This window comes from Anomaloglossus baeobatrachus, chromosome 10, assembly GCF_048569485.1.
Source record: "Anomaloglossus baeobatrachus isolate aAnoBae1 chromosome 10, aAnoBae1.hap1, whole genome shotgun sequence".
NCBI lineage: Eukaryota > Metazoa > Chordata > Amphibia > Anura > Aromobatidae > Anomaloglossus > Anomaloglossus baeobatrachus.
The window spans coordinates 14,699,759-14,711,868 of record NC_134362.1 but is presented as its reverse complement, the minus strand read 5'-3'; positions in this window follow the sequence as shown (position 1 = coordinate 14,711,868).

Below are 12,110 nucleotides of genomic sequence, written 5' to 3'. Positions count from 1 at the left end.
CTCTTGCTCCCATGTTTCCTTTGCCAGGTCCAACAATCCCCGGGGATGTCGCCCGTATAACAATTCAAAAGGCGAAAACCCCGTGGATGCCTGTGGCACCTCTCGTATGGCAAACATCAATTAGGGAAGCATCATATCCCAGTCTTTCCCGTCTTTGGAAATCACCCTTTTGAGCATGGTTTTCAGGGTTTTATTGAATCGTTCTACTAACCCATCCGTCTGAGGATGATACACAGACGTACGCAACTGCTTGATCTGGAGTAGCCGGCATAGCTCTTTGGTTACTTTAGACATGAATGGGGTCCCCTGATCCGTAAGGATCTCCTTGGGCAACCCCACCCAGCAGAACACAGCAAACAACTCCCGAGCTATAAGCTTCGCCGCAGTATGTCTGATAGGTATCGCCTCTGGATACCGGGTGGCATAGTCAACGATCACTAGGATGTGTTGGTGCCCTCGAGCGGACTTTACGAGGGGCCCCACCAGATCCATCCCCATCCGTTCAAAAGGGACTTCTATAATGGGTAACGGTACCAACGGACTGCGAAAGTGGGTCAGGGGTGCGGTAAGCTGACACTCCGGGCAGGTTTCGCAGAACCGTTTTACCTCCCCAAAGACCCCGGGCCAATAGAACCTTTGCAATATTCGCTCCTGCGTTTTCTTGACCCCTAGGTGGCCACTCATCAGGTGTTTATGAGCTAAGTCGAGGACCCGCTGGCGATACGGCTGGGGCACCACCAACTGTTCTATCCCCACGCCCCGTATTTCATCTACCCGGTAGAGTAAATCCTGCTTAAGAGCGAAATGGGGGTACCTTACCTGGGCACCGGGCAGCTGTGCCACCCCGTCAACTACTGTCACCCGACTCCGGGCATGTATTAATGAAGGGTCCTGGAGTTGGGCTGTCCCAAACGTATCCGGGGACGCCTCCAACTCCGGGATGGGCTCGACCGTCTCAGCCTCTCCTGCCAATACCTCTAGGGGCGACCTATCGGGTTCACATTCTGTCCCTATCATGGGGACCCCTACGGCAGGCGTCCCGGATTCAGGATTGTAGGGCTCAGGTCCCGGACTGACCAATATCTGAGGGGACTTAGGAGGTCCCTTCCATAAAGTCCAAAAATAGGGCAGATCCCTTCCTAGGATCACATCATAGGGAAGAGTATTAATAAGTCCCACCTCATGTTGCACCTGACCGCAAGGTGCTGTGATGGTGACAATCCCCGTTGGATAGTCTCGGCGGTCCCCATGTATGCAAACCACCCCCACGGTACGTCCTGTGGCCTTTACTTTAGCCCTCAAGGTTGATCGCACAAGGGTCACTAAGCTTCCGGAATCCAACAAGCCTGTAACCGGACATCCATTCACCTGTATTTGGCACAAGTGGGGCTCAGTCTCCGGGGAGACAAGGTCAGCGGTACACACCACCTGAGCATACATTGAACCCCGCCGGGTAACCCCACAATCCATGGGCTCCGTGGTGAGTGGACACTGGGCTTCCATATGTCCCACCCGCTGGCACCGCCAACATCTAATAGGGAAGGAAACCCCCTTGACGAGTTGTCGTTTAGGGTATATAGCCTTCCGGACCTCAGGGACGGAGGGCGCGGCCTCAGACGGGACGGTAGCGGACTCCTGCCCCGGTGTCAGCGGTGGGTCCTTGGCCCTAGGCTTGGAGGGGCTGGACCGACGAGCGGTACGCAAAGTCTCAGTGTCCCGTATCAAGTCCTGCGTAGCCACATGCCGTTCTACCAGGCCCACTAATTGGTCCAGGGCACTTGGGTCGCCCTGTCCTACCCACCGTTGAATGGTGACGGGTAAAGTGCGTACAAAACGATCAACTACTACCCTTTCCACCATTTGCGCCGGGCTCAGAGTGTCAGGCTGCAACCACTTCTTTACGAGATGCAACAAGTCATAGGCCTGGGAGCGTACGGGTTTGGCTTCCTCATAGAACCACTGATTTACCCGCTGAGCCCGTACATAGGTATTCACCCCCATCCGAGCAAGTATTTCGGCTTTCAGGGTCGCATATTCTAAGGCGTCCTCGGTACAGAGATCCAGGTACGCTTTTTGGGGCTCCCCCGTCAGATAGGGCGACAATACCTCAGCCCACTGGGGGGTCGGCAGCTTTTCCCGCTCGGCCACCCGCTCAAACACCGCCAGGAACGCTTCCACATCATCCCTCGGGGTAATCTTTTGCAACGCTTGTCTCACCACTTTCTGGACGCTGCCGTCGTCACCCGGTCCCGGGGTTGTTGCTGCCGGTCCGGCACGGATCGACTTGGCCAGGAGAACCATCTGTTCTTGGTGCCTTTGTTCCTGCAATTTCAAAGAGTGCTGCTGATGATCCAAAGACCGGAGCAGGTGTGCATTGATTTGTTGCTGCTGCTTTAGTATTTCCTCCATAGCGTCGCTGGGTTTGGGCTGTAGTATAGCCGCTTGAATCCAGGACATGTGCTACCGGGTCACCAGAAATGGAAGCTACACCTCACCGGGCTGGCATGCCCGCATTCTCCACCATATGTGAGGTAGCGTGGTCGGCTGCGCAGCAGAAGACACGGGATCCAGGCACCAAGGGTCACAGCACACAGTTTAATATCCAAACAAAAGTCCACAACAGTACACATGTGCCTCTCCGGCAGAGAACTCAGGGAGTTGTGTTCACTCCCTCACACCCGGCACACCTGCCCTTGTTCCTGTTTCCTTTTAACCCTTCCTTCAGCCTGTAGGGAAAACAGCATTAACCCTGGAGTGGAGTTACTTTCTATCATGGAGTGAGCACAACCGGGGCGAGACATACCGGCCGTCATAGATAACCCCGGTCACAGTCTCACAAAGGTAAAAACATACTAGTAATCAGCAGCTGCATGGTGGACATTATACAGCTGTACTGAGCAGTGTAGCTGTGAAATCAGCGCTGGTGTAAGATAAAAACATACTAGTAAGCAGCAGCTGCATGGAGGGCATTATACAGCTGTACTGAGCAGTGTAGCTGTGAAGTCAGTGCTGGTGTAAGATAAAAACATACTAGTAATCAGCAGCTACATGGAGGACATTATACAGCTGTGCTGAGCAGTATAGCTGTGAAATCAGCGCTGGTGTAAGATAAAAACATACTTGTAATCAGCAGCTACATGGAGGACATTATACAGCTGTACTGACAGTGTAGCTGTGAAGTCAGCACTGGTGTAAGATAAATACATACTAGTAAGCAGCAGCTGCATGGAGGGCATTATAGAGCTGTACTGAGCAGTGTAGCTGTGAAGTCAGCGCTGGTGTAAGATAAAAACATACTAGTAATCAGCAGCTACATGGAGGACGTTATACAGCTGTACTGAGCAGTGTAGCTATGAAGTCAGCGCTGGTGTAAAATAACAACATACTAGTAAGCAGCAGCTGCATGGAGGACATTATACAGCTGCTCTGAGCAGTGTAGCTGTGAAATCAGCGCTGGTGTAAGATAAAAACATACTAGTAAGCAGCAGCTGCATGGAGCACATTATACAGCTGTACTGAGCAGTGTAGCTGTGAAATCAGCGCTGGTGTAAGATAAAAACATACTAGTAAGCAGCAGCTACATGGAGGACATTATACAGCTGTACTGAGCAGTGTAGCTGTGAAGTCAGCGCTGGTGTAAGATAAAAACATGCTAGTAAGCAGCAGCTGCATGGAGGACATTATACAGGAATACTGAGCAGTGTAGCTGTGAAATCAGCGCTGGTGTAAGATAACAACATACTAGTAATCAGCAGCTGCATGGAGGACATTATACAGCTGTACTGAGCAGTGTAGCTGTGAAGTCAGTGCTGGTGTAAAATAACAACATACTAGTAAGCAGCAGCTGCATGGAGGACATTATACAGCTGTACTGAGCAGTGTAGCTGTGAAGTCAGCACTGGTGTAAGATAAAAACATACTAGTAATCAGCAGCTGCATGGAGGGCATTATACAGCTGTGCTGAGCAGTATAGCTGTGAAGTCAGCACTGGTGTAAGGTGTGAGGTAGCGTGGTCGGCTGCGCAGCAGAAGACACGGGATCCAGGCACCAAGGGTCACAGCACACGGTTTAATATCCAAACAAAAGTCCACAACAGTACACATGTGCCTCTCCGGCAGAGAACTCAGGGAGTTGTGATCTCTCCCTCACACCCGGCACACCTGCCCTTGTTCCTGTTTCCTTTTAACCCTTCCTTCAGCCTGTAGGGAAAACAGCATTAACCCTGGAGTGGAGTTACTTTCTATCATGGAGTGAGCACAACCGGGGCGAGACATACCGGCCGTCATAGATAACCCCGGTCACAGTCTCACAAAGGTAAAAACATACTAGTAATCAGCAGCTGCATGGTGGACATTATACAGCTGTACTGAGCAGTGTAGCTGTGAAATCAGCGCTGGTGTAAGATAAAAACATACTAGTAAGCAGCAGCTTCATGGAGGGCATTATACAGCTGTACTGAGCAGTGTAGCTGTGAAGTCAGTGCTGGTGTAAGATAAAAACATACTAGTAATCAGCAGCTACATGGAGGACATTATACAGCTGTGCTGAGCATTATAGCTGTGAAATCAGCGCTGGTGTAAGATAAAAACATACTTGTAATCAGCAGCTACATGGAGGACATTATACAGCTGTACTGACAGTGTAGCTGTGAAGTCAGCACTGGTGTAAGATAAATACATACTAGTAAGCAGCAGCTGCATGGAGGGCATTATAGAGCTGTACTGAGCAGTGTAGCTGTGAAGTCAGCGCTGGTGTAAGATAAAAACATACTAGTAATCAGCAGCTACATGGAGGACGTTATACAGCTGTACTGAGCAGTGTAGCTATGAAGTCAGCGCTGGTGTAAAATAACAACATACTAGTAAGCAGCAGCTGCATGGAGGACATTATACAGCTGCTCTGAGCAGTGTAGCTGTGAAATCAGCGCTGGTGTAAGATAAAAACATACTAGTAAGCAGCAGCTGCATGGAGCACATTATACAGCTGTACTGAGCAGTGTAGCTGTGAAATCAGCGCTGGTGTAAGATAAAAACATACTAGTAATCAGCAGCTACATGGAGGACATTATACAGGAATACTGAGCAGTGTAGCTGTGAAATCAGCGCTGGTGTAAGATAACAACATACTAGTAATCAGCAGCTGCATGGAGGACATTGTACAGAAATACTGAGCAGTGTAGCTGTGAAATCAGCGCTGGTGTAAGATAACAACATACTGTTTTGCCAATTATTTAAAGGGATCGGATACGGCTTTAAAGAAGGCGATTAATTTATTATAATGATTCAATGATTACAGAAAATTGTAAATAGTGTGATATCGTGTCCACTTTTGCATAATATAAATCACAAAGGTAAAGTACTTACAGCACACTACATAGAAAAAAGTTCACCAGCAGTAACACCAGTAATCATCTGTCTGGGAATATCAGCTATGAGAAGCAAAACAGCGAAGACAGAGAAACTCCTGGGCTCCACACTGTGGTGTCACGGGCGTCCCCTCCACAGGTAACAGGCTTCTGACATCGCTGGAATCTTCACCCCTTTATATCTCACTTGAAAACAAATGCTCCAATAACCAAGTGTTACACAAACTCTAACAGGTTCCATTTGTCCAATATAGTATCCCTCTTCTGAGTGGACAACTCTTTAGATGTCAATCTACACCAGACAAATATGTCACCAAATGAAACATGCCAAAGGCTCCTGGAACCGAATGTTTTACCATACTATAAAAATGTAATTTCTCACTAAAACATTAATAAGAGAACTATGTGGTACTGGGTGATACTATAAACATATACTTTCTCATTAAACTTTGATACTTGAACTATGACTACATGTGTTTGGGAAAATTACAGAAAAACAAGCTGATATAAACGACACTGTTACTGTCTAATATCTCAAAGGGTTCTTTAAAGACAGACTACCAATATGGATTCCTGATGGCCACTAATATCTTAACACTACACATACTAGTAAGCGGTGACTGCATGGAGGGCATTATACAGCTGTACTGAGTAGTGTAGCTGTAAAGTCAGTGCTGGTGTGAGATAAAAACATACTAGTGATCAGCAGCTGCATGGAGGACATTATACAGCTGTACTGAGCATTGTAGCTGTGAAGTCAGCGCTGGTGTAAGATAAAAACATGCTAGTAAGCAGCAGCTGCATGGAGGACATTATACAGCTGTACTGAGCAGTGTAGCTGTAAAGTCAGTGCTGGTGTGAGATAAAAACATACTAGTGATCAGCAGCTGCATGGAGGACATTATACAGCTGTACTGAGCATTGTAGCTGTGAAGTCAGCGCTGGTGTAAGATAAAAACATGCTAGTAAGCAGCAGCTGCATGGAGGACATTATACAGCTGTACTGAGCAGTGTAGCTGTGAAGTCAGCGCTGGTGTAAGATAAAAACATACTAGTAATCAGCAGCTGCATGGAGGACATTATACAGCTGTACTAAGCAGTGTAGCTGTGAAGTCAGCGCTGGTGTAAGATAAAAAACATACTAGTAATCAGCAGCTGCATGGAGGACGTTATACAGCTGTACTGAGCAGTGTATCTGTGAAGTCAGCGCTGGTGTAAGATAAAAACATACTAGTAATCAGCAGCTGCATGGAGGACATTATACAGCTGTACTGAGCAGTGTAGCTGTGAAATCAGTCCTTGTGTAAGATAAAAACATGCTAGTAAGCAGCAGCTGCATGGAGGACATTACACAGCTGTACTGAGCAGTGTAGCTGTGAAGTCAGTCCTGGTGTAAGATAAAAACATGCTAGTAAGCAGCAACTGCATGGAGGACAGTATAAAGCTGTACTGAGCAGTGTAGCTGTGAAGTCAGCGCTGGTGTAAGATAAAAACATACTAGTAAGCAGCAGCCGCATGGAGGACATTATACAGCTGTACTGATCAGTGTAGCTGTGAAATCAGTGCTGGTGTAAGATAAATACATACTAGTAATCAGCAGCTGCATGGAGGACATTAAACAGTAATACTGAGCAGTGTAGCTGTGAAGTCAGTGCTGGTGTAAGATAAAAACATACTAGTAATCAGCAGCTGCATGGAGGGCATTAAACAGTAATACTGAGCAGTGTAGCTGTGAAGTCAGCGCTGGTGTAATATAAAAACATACTAGTAATCAGCAGCTGCATGGAGGACATTATACAGCTGTACTGACAGTGTAGCTGTGAAATCAGTCCTTGTGTAAGATAAAAACATGCTAGTAAGCAGCAGCTGCATGGAGGACATTATACAGCTGTACTGAGCAGTGTAGCTATGAAGTCAGCGCTGGTGTAATATAAAAACATGCTAGTAAGCAGCAGCTGCATGGAGGACATTACACAGCTGTACTGAGCAGTGTAGCTGTGAAGTCAGTCCTGGTGTAAGATAAAAACATGCTAGTAAGCAGCAACTGCATGGAGGACATTATACAGCTGTACTGAGCAGTGTAGCTGTGAAATCAGTCCTTGTGTAAGATAAAAACATGCTAGTAAGCAGCAGCTGCATGGAGGACATTACACAGCTGTACTGAGCAGTGTAGCTGTGAAGTCAGTCCTGGTGTAAGATAAAAACATGCTAGTAAGCAGCAACTGCATGGAGGACAGTATAAAGCTGTACTGAGCAGTGTAGCTGTGAAGTCAGCGCTGGTGTAAGATAAAAACATACTAGTAAGCAGCAGCCGCATGGAGGACATTATACAGCTGTACTGATCAGTGTAGCTGTGAAATCAGTGCTGGTGTAAGATAAAAACATACTAGTAATCAGCAGCTGCATGGAGGACATTATACAGGAATACTGAGCAGTGTAGCTGTGAAGTCAGCGTTGGTGTAATATAAAAACATACTAGTAAGCAGCAGCTGCATGGAGGGCATTATACAGCTGTACTGAGCAGTGTAGCTGTGAAGTCAGCACTGGTGTAAGATAACAACAAACTGTTTTGTCAAGTATTTAAAGGGATCGAATACGGCTTTAAAGAAGGCGATTAATTTATTATAATGATTCAATGATTACAGAAAATTGTAAATAGTGTGATATCGTGTCCACTTTTGCATAATATAAATCACAAAGGTAAAGTACTTACAGCACACTACATAGAAAAAAGTTCACCAGCAGTAACACCAGTAATCATCTGTCTGGGAATATCAGCTATGAGAAGCAAAACAGCGAAGACAGAGAAACTCCTGGGCTCCACACTGTGGTGTCACGGGCGTCCCCACCACAGGTAACAGGCTTCTGACATCGCTGGAATCTTCACCCCTTTATATCTCACTTGAAAACAAATGCTCTAATAACCAAGTGTTACACAAACTCTAACAGGTTCCATTTGTCCAATATAGTATCCCTCTTCTGAGTGGACAACTCTTTAGATGTCAATCTACACCAGACAAATATGTCACCAAATGAAACATGCCAAAGGCTCCTGGAACCGAATGTTTTACCATACTATAAAAATGTAATTTCTCACTAAAACATTAATAAGAGAACTATGTGGTACTGGGTGATACTATAAACATGTACTTTCTCATTAAACTTTGATACTTGAACTATGACTACATGTGTTTGGGAAAATTACAGAAAAACAAGCTGATATAAACGACACTGTTACTGTCTAATATCTTAAAGGGTTCCTTAAAGACAGACTACCAATATGGATTCCTGATGGCCACTAATATCTTAACACTACACATACTAGTAAGCGGTGACTGCATGGAGGGCATTATACAGCTGTACTGAGTAGTGTAGCTGTAAAATCAGTGCTGGTGTGAGATAAAAACATACTAGTGATCAGCAGCTGCATGGAGGGCATTATACAGCTGTACTGAGCAGTGTAGCTGTGAAGTCAGCGCTGGTGTAAGATAAAAACATACTAGTAAGCAGCAGCTGCATGGAGGACATTATACAGCTGTACTGAGCAGTGTAGCTGTGAAGTCAGCGCTGGTGTAAGATAAAAACATACTAGTAATCAGCAGCTGCATGGAGGACATTATACAGCTGTACTAAGCAGTGTAGCTGTGAAGTCAGCGCTGGTGTAAGATAAAAAACATACTAGTAATCAGCAGCTGCATGGAAGACATTATACAGCTGTACTGAGCAGTGTAGCTGTCAAGTCAGCGCTGGTGTAAGATACAAACATACTAGCAATCAGCAGCTGCATGGAGGACATTATACAGCTGTACTGAGCAGTGTAGCTGTGAAATCAGTCCTTGTGTAAGATAAAAACATGCTAGTAAGCAGCAGCTGCATGGAGGACATTACACAGCTGTACTGAGCAGTGTAGCTGTGAAGTCAGTCCTGGTGTAAGATAAAAACATGCTAGTAAGCAGCAACTGCATGGAGGACAGTATAAAGCTGTACTGAGCAGTGTAGCTGTGAAGTCAGCGCTGGTGTAATATAAAAACATACTAGTAAGCAGCAGCTGCATGGAGGACATTATACAGCTGTACTGAGCAGTGTAGCTGTGAAATCAGCGCTGGTGTAAGATAAAAACATACTAGTAAGCAGCAGCTGCATGGAGGACATTATACAGCTGTACTGATCAGTGTAGCTGTGAAATCAGCGCTGGTGTAAGATAACAACAAACTGTTTTGTCAAGTATTTAAAGGGATCGGATACGGCTTTAAAGAAGGCGATTAATTTATTATAATGATTCAATGATTACAGAAAATTGTAAATAGTGTGATATCGTGTCCATTTTTGCATAATATAAATCACAAAGGTAAAGTACTTACAGCACACTACATAGAAAAAAGTTCACCAGCAGTAACACCAGTAATCATCTGTCTGGGAATATCAGCTATGAGAAGCAAAACAGCGAAGACAGAGAAACTCCTGGGCTCCACACTGTGGTGTCACGGGCGTCCCCTCCACAGGTAACAGGCTTCTGACATCGCTGGAATCTTCACCCCTTTATATCTCACTTGAAAACAAATGCTCCAATAACCAAGTGTTACACAAACTCTAACAGGTTCCATTTGTCCAATATAGTATCCCTCTTCTGAGTGGACAACTCTTTAGATGTCAATCTACACCAGACAAATATGTCACCAAATGAAACATGCCAAAGGCTCCTGGAACCGAATGTTTTACCATACTATAAAAATGTAATTTCTCACTAAAACATTAATAAGAGAACTATGTGGTACTGGGTGATACTATAAACATGTACTTTCTCATTAAACATTGATACTGGAACTATGACTACATGTGTTTGGGAAAATTACAGAAAAACAAGCTGATATAAACGACACTGTTACTGTCTAATATCTTAAAGGGTTCCTTAAAGACAGACTACCAATATGGATTCCTGATGGCCACTAATATCTTAACACTACACATACTAGTAAGCTGTGACTGCATGGAGGGCTTTATACAGCTGTACTGAGCAGTGTAGCTGTGAAATCAGCGCTGGTGTAAGATAAAAACATACTAGTAAGCAGCAGCTGCATGGGGGACATTATACAGCTGTACTGAGCAGTGTAGCTGTGAAATCAGAGCTGGTGTAAGATAAAAACATACTAGTAAGCAGCAGCCGCATGGAGGACATTATACAGCTGTACTGAGCAGTGTAGCTGTGAAGTCAGTGCTTTTGAAAGATAAAAACATACTAGTAAGCAGCAGCTGTGCATGGATGACAGTATAAAGCTGTACTGAGCAGTGTAGCTGTGAAGTCAGCGCTGGTGTAAGATAAAAACATACTAGTAATCAGCAGCTGCATGGAGGACATTATACATCTGTACTGAGCAGTGTAGCTGTGAAATCAGAGCTGGAGTAAGATAAAAACATACTAGTAAGCAGCAGCCGCATGGAGGACATTATACAGCTGTACTGAGCAGTGTAGCTGTGAAGTCAGAGCTGGTGTAAGATAAAAACATACTAGTAAGAAGCAGCTGCATGGAGGACATTATACATCTGTACTGAGCAGTGTAGCTGTGAAATCAGAGCTGGTGTAAGATAAAAACATACTAGTAAGCAGCAGCCGCATGGAGGACATTATACAGCTGTACTGAGCAGTGTAGCTATGAAGTCAGTCCTGGTGTAAGATAAAAACATGCTAGTAAGCAGCAGCTGCATGGAGGACATTATACAGCTGTACTGAGCAGTGTAGCTGTGAAGTCAGTGCTGGTGTAAGATAAAAACATACTAATAAGCATCAGCCGCATGGAGGACATTATACAGCTGTACTGAGCAGTGTAGCTGTGAAGTCAGCGCTGGTGTAAGATAAAAACATACTAGTAATCAGCAGCCGCATGGAGGACATTATACAGCTGTACTGAGCAGTGTAGCTGTGAAGTCAGTGCTGGTGTAAGATAAATACATATTACTAAGCAGCAGCTGCATGGAGGACATTATACAGCTGTACTGAGCAGTATAGCTGTGAAGTCAGTGCTGGTGTAATATAAAAACATACTAGTAATCAGCAGCCGCATGGAGGACATTATACAGCTGTACTGAGCAGTGTAGCTGTGAAGTCAGTGCTGGTGTAAGATAAAAACATACTAGTAATCAGCAGCCGCATGGAGGACATTATACAGCTGTACTGAGCAGCGTAGCTGTGAAGTCAGTGCTGGTGTAATATAAAAATATACTAGTAATCAGCAGCTGCATGGAGGACATTATACAGCTGTACTGAGCAGTGTAGCTGTGAAGTCAGTGCTGGTGTAAGATAAAAACATACTAGTAATCAGCAGCCGCATGGAGGACATTATACAGCTGTACTGAGCAGCGTAGCTGTGAAGTCAGTGCTGGTGTAAGATAAATACATATTACTAAGCAGCAGCTGCATGGAGGACATTATACAGCTGTACTGAGCAGTATAGCTGTGAAGTCAGTGCTGGTGTAATATAAAAACATACTAGTAATCAGCAGCCGCATGGAGGACATTATACAGCTGTACTGAGCAGTGTAGCTGTGAAGTCAGTGCTGGTGTAAGATAAATACATATTACTAAGCAGCAGCTGCATGGAGGACATTATACCGCTGTACTGAGCAGTATAGCTGTGAAGTCAGTGCTGGTGTAATATAAAAACATACTAGTAATCAGCAGCCGCATGGAGGACATTATACAGCTGTACTGAGCAGTATAGCTGTGAAGTCAGTGCTGGTGTAATATAAA